Raw genomic sequence first — 9,169 nt, forward strand, 5'->3', positions numbered from 1 at the left:
AAGTTGGCCCCCCTGCCCTAGGGTTATAGCATTATAACTAACTCGGTCTAACTTGTCAAACTTTCCCATGTAAACAAGCTCTCGGTCACGCTGGTCTAAGTCTGCAGTAACTCCAGTGAGTTATCCAGCGTTAATGAGAACAGAGCTGGCCCCCAAGTCTGCACTATGTACTCACAGAGCACTGGCCAGACCCCCAAAGCTGTGGCCCATCAAGCCCTGGGCTCAGTACAAAACCTGCAATGGATTGTCTAGGGGCAGCTGCTTCTTTAGCATGTCCATAGTCCTGGTCAGGAGTGTGGCAGGGATGTCCCAGAATGTTGCAGAGACGCTCTCGGAGAGAAATCCCAGAGAACGTCACGCTGGTATAACGTGACCCCATGGGTCAGCCCTGAGGATGGAACCCAGGCCCTCGAATGCTACAAGCACAAGAAGTGAAACCCTCTATTTACACTCAGAGCAGGCACAGCATGGCCAGCAGCAGCCCCAGCTTCCCCCACTCCCACTCCTGACCTGGGGGAGTGAGAGGATAGTCTAGTCTCCATTGCCCTGTCCAGGCCCGAGGCTGCCAGCTGGGGGATGGGTTCGTGCTGATTGGGGAGAGAGTGGTTTTGTGCTGCCTCCCCTGCAGTAGAATCAGGTGCCCAGGAGTTGCTGTCAGTTGATCTAAACCCAATGACGAGTCTTTCCAAAAGTTCAGTTTCAGGGAGGTGCCTGGTGAACGTGGACATATTCCTGAGGAACCTCCTGTAGCATTGCTGGTGCTGGGCCCAGCCACGGAGAAAGAGTTCTCAGGTTTTCTGAAGAAGGAGAATTTAGACGACAGAAAACAACAAAACTGCCACGGAAAGTCAGACCTCCCATCTGCAAAAGACACGGCAGATGGCAGGGTCCAGATCTGCCAGCCGTAGTCTCCCCATGGAATGGAGCTCTGAGATCTTGTAAATCTTTTGGGGCAAGGGCCATCTTTCTGTCCTGTGTCCGAGCAGCCGCGCTTATCACAATGGGGGTCCAGGTCCAAGCTCCGAGGTGTTCTGAGAATACAAATAGTAATGCCAAAAGGAAACCAGAGAGTGGGTGCAAACAGGCAGCCTCCACCCTCCCTACAGACAACACAGTGCACAAACTTACCCCCCTTTCTGGCTTTTGCCTTTACTGGTAGCAACTAATAAACAGACGTCAGCCTAAGCCTCTTCCTGAGCTTGGTTTCTTTCTCAAAGTTTTCCGTGCAAGACTACTCTGGTTTCTGCCCATAGCTCTCTGGTCTCTCTATCTCAGAGAGAGATCCTCCTGGTCATTATATCCCTTGGCGGGAGCTAATTGGACTCACCTGCTCTAGGGAGTCAGCTGCAATAACTGCATCTCAGCTCCTGTCACTCTGGGTGTCTACCGCAGTTTGCAGCTCTGGGTGCTGGAGGTAGGTGACTTGCTGAGCAGTTTTCGGTTAAAGTCTGCAGCTTTGGGAGCATGGACCAGACCTGGGTCTGTGTTGCAGCAGGCTAGCGTGTCTGGCTCAACAAGGCAGGGTTCTGGAGTCCCAACCTGGCAGTGGAAAATGGGCTCAGAGGTAATTTCAGCACATCAGGTGACAGTCCCCAGGGGGTCTCTGTGACTGAACCCATCACAAGATCAAAGCAAAGCTCCAGTTTGCCACCTATGGAAATGTCCCTGCTGGATGTCAGAAAGTATGTGGGTATTGGAGATGCACTTGCCAGATTTCTGATGAGGAAGACTATATGCAAGAAGGGAGGGGAACCTAAATTGAAGTATTGCTTGAGTAACAACTCAGTATGGCCAATTCCAAGAGCTCAAAAACTATGAGTCAGGTCCCCAAAACTCATGAGATTTTGTTTTAAATAATAAGGTTTGGGTTCTTTTTATTTTATCTTCTGGTTTCTGAGCCTTTACGATGCACTTGGGTCACGTTTTCAAGCTTTGCTCAGGCTACATCTATTCTGCAACCAGGGGTGTGATTTGCAGTCCTAGTCACATTAGTTGTACTCTTACCATCTCAGTAAAAAGAGAAGTGAGGCTGCATAAGCAAGTACGTACCCTAGGTCACCAGGTGGATTTGTGCAGCCTGTGCTGAAGCCTGCACCCCTTCACTGCTATGTTTAGTGAGCAAGTTAATTTTAAACTAGCACAAGTACATCTACACAAGCTGCAAATCACACCTCTGGCTGCTGTAGAAATGTAGCCACTGCAACCATGAAGACTAGAAATTTTTTTTTAATTAAAGCTGAGATTCTCACATGACTCCAGGAGCTGGGGCTTTGGGAAAAACACCAAATATCAGGAGACTCATGATTAAATAGTGGGAACTGGCAGCACTGAGGACTATGCACTCTGGTTCATAATGATGTCCCAGCAGAGCTGAGTACAGTGACTAGCTGGTGTATTCAGTGAGAATAAATTCATCTCTTTTCTCTGCTCATGATCATTCCATGAGCAGACTGCAATTCCCTCCAATGTGGGTGAAATTCAACCCAGTGCAGAGGAACAGCACAAGTCCTCAGCAACCCTTAAAGCCCTCGTAGTGGTACACAAGTCTCGTGCCGGCCCCCTGCCCGAGGCGAATTTCACCCTATTGGGGTCTGTTCACTAAGTCTATTTCCAGGGACAGATCACAAATAGGTTGCTGCAATTTTATAATACTCCAGTTGAATTTCAAGCCGTGATTGGTCACATAAAGTCACATGCTATTATTTCTACTCCCTGACTCAATGAGGGTAATAACTCTCACACACAGCAAATGCTTGTGCGTGAAAATTGAGAATCCGTCTGGCACAAGTGTTCTGGGCCTGTGACTTTTCAACTTTACTCCCTCCAGACAGTCACGGGAGCAAATTCAGCCACACAAAGGAACCCAAAGGGGCATGAACGCAACCCCAGCAAATGCACTTTCAAATTCAGGCTAATGCCAGTGGGAAAAGATTTGTGGTATCCACCCATCTCTGCTTCCCAAAGCCAGTCTCTCTCTTCTCTGCATCTTCCTCTCTAAACTATAACCTCATACAAAGTGAGAGCTGTCACGGCTTTTGCAGCACATCACTTCCCATAATCTTCAGTGTGATCTGGCCTGCAATCAAACTGCTTATTGAATAAGAAAGGGTAATTGAGGGAGGCTCTATCATAAAGTGATTAAAGCCCATTCTTAGCTCAAGGTCAGTTTTATTGATTGGGGGGGACTGGGGGGTTCCCCTGGAGAAAAGAAAATGAAAGTTATTTTCAGCCTCTCCGATATGTCAGAGCAATTCTAGGGCTGCTAGATAGGAACACAGCAACAGCATTTTTATAAGAGGGCTGCTTTTAGGGAGATTAAAGCCCTTATTAAAGGGAGCCCTGAAACGGCCGAGATTATTACACCTGTGCAGAATTTAATAGCAGTGCACAGACTTCTTGTGACTTTGTCAGACATGTGTCACTTCTGAAGTGAGGCTGTGCTGAGCTGTCAATCATCTGGAATCAAAATCCCAAGTGCTCCACCGTGCAGCAGAGGGCGGTTCAGCATTAAAGAGTCCTGAGCTGCCTCTGTCAAAGCCTTCAGGAAGGTTCCCGAAGCCCAACCGCACTTGGGTAAATGTCAAAAAAGTCACCAGGGGAAATAAATGGCAGGTTGATGGCAGGTTTGGTAAAAGCAGCTAAGATCCCTTGAAAAATTACACTTATCCCTAACAAAGTTTTTTTCATTTACAAAGAAAAACACTCCAGACTTGGCTACTTCTTCACACAGTACACAGGCAACCTGTGGAACTCACTGCTGTGGGGAGTCAGGGTCAGGATAAAAGGGCTGCAAGGCAGGAGGGGACTGGGACAGCTGCCAGGGCAGAGGGAATTGCAGAGTGAGGATCCTTCCAGCAAACTGGTGAGAAGATAAGACAAACATCCCAAAGAGGGAGAAGCTGGACAAGAGGCTGGGGAAGCCCACAGAGGAGAAGAGGCATGAGGTAGCTCAAGGAGCAGCAAGGGACTGGCTTGGCCTGTTCCACACAAGAGTCCTGAGCTGGAACCCAGTGCAGTGGGTGGGGCGTTTGGAGAAGGTCTTCAACCCAGAAGACCTAGGGCTGATTAGCCCCACTAGAGCCACAGAACGTCTGACTCCCCGGCCTCCTGAAGGGGACAGAGACTACTGAGGACCTGCCCAGAATGGGGCATGGCAATATAAGGGGGACAGAGCCAGGGAGATGGAGCTCCCCATCTTTTCACAAAAGGGAGTTAACAAAGGCCCCTGTATTACAGGGCCTCTAATAACAACATCATCCACAGGCCAAGGGAACCTTACCTGTGCTCTGCGGGCCAAGGACACTAACCTCCATGACTCAATCCAGCGCCTGGCACCAACATGAAATTCACCTCAGAAAAGAACAAAGAATATTAAAAGATCAGCTTTCTCTGGCCCACTCCCTGATCTGATTTAGTTTTCTCTCCCTTCCTAATTTCATCTCCTCAGTAAAACCCGTTTAGCCAGCCAGTCCATGCCCCTCTTCCTGGAATGGCTGTTTTACCTTCATCTCCTCTCCCTCCTAGGCTCCTTTCCTGCTTCCTTCTTATCTCTAAGCGCTTTTCTCTGAGTTTCTGTCTCCTGACCACTTTGTTGCAGTGCTTTTGGCCCTGAGAAATAAAGCACAAGGCTCTCTCCCTTTCATATTTCATCCTTCAAGAGAGACAAGTCACCAGCAGTTTTGTGGCACTAAAGTCATAGGTTGGCTTCTTTAGGCAAAGATGGTTTTAAAGGGAACAATCTGAGAGCTCATTTCGCAGCACCACTTGACCTCAGCCTGCTTTCTTCCTCGTAAACAGCTAGACCCGCAGCCACTTTTCAGCCTTAATTGCTCCTCTTGTGCCCTAGAGGGAATGTGAGCATTTGCCAATGGGCAAGAAGCAGGGTGGTCCAGTGACCAGAGAACAGGACACTGGGAGACCCTTCCAGCTACGTCGCTGATTCACTGTGATCTTGGGCAAGTCAACATTTTTATGCCTAATTTTCCCCCCATCTGTAAAACCAGGATAATGACAGTTACCCAGCTTTGTAAACCATCTGGGGAACTAGGGGTAGAAACACTTTTGATGAGCCTCAAACCCAAACCTCTCACGCTGCTTGCAGCTGTTTGGGTACTTTGCCTATTCGTTTATAACGTTCAAGCACCAGGATAATCTCCTGCAATAGCAGATCTCATCTGCAAAGGAGTCTCCAGGAGAGGGGGACACTGCAGGACAATCTTGATCCTATGTTCTGTTAGGCACACAGCTGTTTTCAAAGAGGAGGCCTATTCAGAAGTAGGTAACTTTGTAATTTCCAACCACATGATCAATGATTGCAACAAAAAACGTATCTAGCAAACAGTGCTACACTAAATGTTTTTCAATCAGGTTGCTACATCATGTTGAGTTTGCAGTTAGGAATCCTTAATGTCTTTGCACGGGTAGCACCATCTGGAAGCCAGTTCCTGTTTGCGTGGTTCCATCTGCCAGCTCTTCCTCGAAGCTTTGGGGCTGTCACTGAACAACATTCAAAGGGTCTAGTGAGCGCTAAGATTATCCCTCTAAATAAAGGTGTCAGGAATCTGGGAATGACACCTGGCTTTGTGTGGGGGTGAACTTGGTGTTCATGGAATGGAGGAGCCGATAGCATTAGCTAGGCCTAGGCATTGTGCAGCCAAATGCTGTCCAAGCATCCTTTCCATGTCAACACACCTTACTCCTGGCCTAGGCCACCACCTGATCCATGATCACTAATGATCCAGAATCGGAGGGTCGTTCAGGGGTGGGAGGAAACATCCACTGTGCGCTAGAGACTAAAACTTGGATGCTCACGTATATTCACTTGTAACCAAGTCAGGGACAGCCTGTGTTGCTAGATGTGAAAGGCTAGAGGAACTAATGCCAAGATCCTCAAAGGTTTTTAGGTACCTAACTCCCACCGAAATGGAGATAGACACCATACTGTTACCTCAGTTTCCTTAAAAACCAACCCAGGGTCACACTTGTATTAGTTTTATTACAATACCGCTGTTGGGTCAGATAGAAAAGAGATGGAGCTTATCCACACACGCACCCATTCACCACATTCATACCCTCATGCACCCACACACTTACACAGGCAGAGAGTTACTGGAGACAGCATGGAAGCCAAGAAGCCAAAACGTGGTAGATCTGGTGTGTCTGCCTGCTGTCATGAATCCAGGCTGGTGAGCAGGTCAAGGAGCAGCAGCTTGTGTGCATGCCTTTTTCCTTTTTGTGGAACTGAGTGGCACCTGTAATGTACACTGAGTTTTTCTTCTGGGTCCCTCACTGAGAAGCATTGTCAGATAGGATGACCAGATGTCCCAATTTTATCGGGACTGTCCCGATAGTTACCTGTTTGCCCCGCATCATGACTGATGTTTGGTCGGGAAGCGAATTGTCCCAATATTTTGCCCTCTGGCGCACAGGCAGTGGGGGCTCATTCCTCCCTGCCCCAACTCCACCCCGGCCCCTCCCTTCCCCTCCCCTCCCCCATTGGATCCCTCCCCAAATCCCTGCCCTGGCCCTGCCCCCAGCCCGACCCCCTCACTGCCCTATTGGCTCCGCCCCCAAATCTCCACCCTGGCCTCAAGCACGCCACATTCCTCCTCCTCAGCCCTCCCTCCCATGCTTGTGTTAATCAGCTGTATGATGGCGCAAACGCTGGAGGGAGGTGGGAGCTGGACATGGCAGCCAGCTCAGGGGAGGTGGAGGCAGAGCAAAGGTGAGCTGATCCAGGGGGGCAGGGTGTGGAGCTGCCGGTGGGTGCTCAGCCCCACCAATTTTTCCTATGCTCCAGTGGCTCTTTTTTGTTGTTGTTGTTGTTTTGTTGTTGTTGTTGCTGCTCCGCTGGCACATCCTGATATTTCATGTTGCTCATCTGGCCCCCCTATTCCCAGACCAGTTTCTTTCATGCATACCAGGTTCTTCTTTTCTTTGCAGCACCCCATGATTGCATTCTCTGGGCACATTACATCAGGCACACCTGGCTCTTGGCTCTGTTCTCCTTGCAGTTCCTCTCCACCCAGTCCCACATACACTCCCGTGTTCACACTCCCTTATCTTCCCCACACACTCCCTCCTTCCCATTCTCTCTGGTTGCCTGATGGGATATTACAAAGCTTGGAAGTTCATACAAGTGGTAACTTGAAAAGGTTACACAAGCTAACAACCACTGGAGTTGCAAAGCCTGCAAAAAGGTTGCAGAACTTAATGATACACGTTACAGATCTTACAGTCGCATTTGAGCGGAGGCTTCACATAACACGTACTCCCTTTGATGAGCCAAACAACCTGAAACTAGTCTCCTTAAGCATTTCAATAATGGACAATCCTGCTCTGCTCCACTCCCAGAGCCAGGACCTATCCAAGCCCAACTGCAGCTACATTCGCTGCTGCCACCACACAGAAGAGAATCAGCAGACAGCCTAGAAAATCGAGCTAATCCGTGCAATAGCATTTTAGCCGCATTTTGCTGTGCCACATCAGCCGGACTCCGGGGCTGGTGATAGTAAGTGTATTAGCAGATTTAATCTTGTTGTCTGTGGAAACCAGCTTCTGTTCAGACACATTCACTTCCTTTCAGGCTCTCTGTGTACTTAACACATTTTAAAGCACAAGTAATCCCCAAGCCTCTTTGTTAAGAAACTCAGAGGTCTCTGCCTCTATAGCAGGGGAGACCCACCTTGCCCAACAGGTAACCATTGGTGAAAATAAACCCTGGCTCCAATGAAGTAAATGGCAAAATTCCCATTGATTTCAATGGTGCCCGCATTTCACCCCATATCTTTAATATTCAAGAGACTACAAACCCTGGCATGCAGTGCTCCAGCTTGATAGGATCAGACCCGGACAGAGCAACCTAGGGCACGAATGAGCACGTCTGTGTTTAAAGATTAAGGCAGCTGGCAGGGACTGCACTGAAGGACTCCATGGGCTATATTTGGGCTGTACTTTGGCTGACTCTGCTCCATGCAAGAGTGATGCAGATAATCCTTTAATCTGGGTTTTGGTCTCAGCAAACATATTTGTTTTCCTATTCTTCAAAAAGCAACGAAAAGTCCCATTGTGCAGGAACAAAGAAAAGATGATGAATTTCAGTTAGTAATCAACAGCTAGAAGTTGATTTTCTCCCCCATCTGTTACACCACTGAAAACCCATTAAGATATTTTACACATTGCATAATTAATTTGTGGAACTCACTGTCACAAGAAATTATTGAGGGCAAGAGTTTAGCAGCATTCGAAAAAGGAGCAGGCTTTTTATAGGTAATGAGACTATCCTCAGTTACATTAAATGGTACAAAACAGTTATAAGGGCTCTAAAGTCCCATGCTTCAGGTATAAACCAACCTCTAAATCACAATGGTCAGGAAGGAAATTTCCTCTGTTGATAGATTATTCTATAATATTCCATCTTTTGAAGCATTTGGCACCGGACCCAGTCAGAGAAACAGGATATCAGACTAGATGGATCATTGATTCAATTAGCCATGGCAATTCTAAATCCAAACATCTGTTATGAACTCTTACTAGTGGGACAGTGGCAATTTTAACCAGGCACCCAGTGATTTTTTTTTTACAGTATTTTAGTTTTTTGTCCAGCTGCTCAGACACAGTAAAGTGTTAGCTCACCATAGTATGAATGATCCTCAAGCGGAGAAGTCCCTTCAGTCTTATCCATTACTGAACAGGCTTCGCTTGCAGTACCCAAAGTGCACTTGTACCTTCTCACATGATGGTCCTCACCGGACTGCACTGCTCCTCATGGGGGTGGGGTGGGGGGATTACACATGATGTCGAGTTTGCCATTCCTCAATAACAGAGAAGATGCAGAGAAGCTTGCGGCCTGATTTGCTAGCCGGGGAGCCTGATCTGTCCAGCTTTTTGTTCTTTGGTCTGTGGCACTGCAATCAAATTGGAATTAGCCCAGCGTAGCTGGAGGAGATAAGGCAACATGAAGCTAGGAACAAACGAACATGCCACCAAGCCACTTTTGTGTGTGTGTGTGTGTGTGTGTGTGTGTGTGTGTGTGTGTGTGTGTGTGTGTGTGTGTGTGTGTGAGAGAGAGAGAGAGAGAGAGAGAACACGCACTGCTGATTTACCAAGCCAGAGCCCTTTGGGTGATGCATTTAATTAAATAACACTGAGACATCATATTTCAATGGAC

At 47.9% G+C, this 9,169-nt stretch overlaps 1 long non-coding RNA gene across 1 annotated transcript; it reads right to left on the minus strand.

Moving 5' to 3' along the window:
* Positions 1-1,502: 1,502 nt before the first annotated feature.
* LOC115636801 lies at positions 1,503-8,883 on the minus strand. Its single transcript, XR_003997068.1, has 3 exons — positions 8,635-8,883; positions 4,280-4,350; positions 1,503-1,539 (listed from the first exon to the last, which is right to left on the minus strand). It is a non-coding gene; the product is annotated as an uncharacterized LOC115636801 (long non-coding RNA).
* Between the last annotated feature and the right edge of the window lie 286 nt (positions 8,884-9,169).

This window comes from Gopherus evgoodei, chromosome 18 (assembly GCF_007399415.2).
Source record: "Gopherus evgoodei ecotype Sinaloan lineage chromosome 18, rGopEvg1_v1.p, whole genome shotgun sequence".
NCBI lineage: Eukaryota > Metazoa > Chordata > Testudines > Testudinidae > Gopherus > Gopherus evgoodei.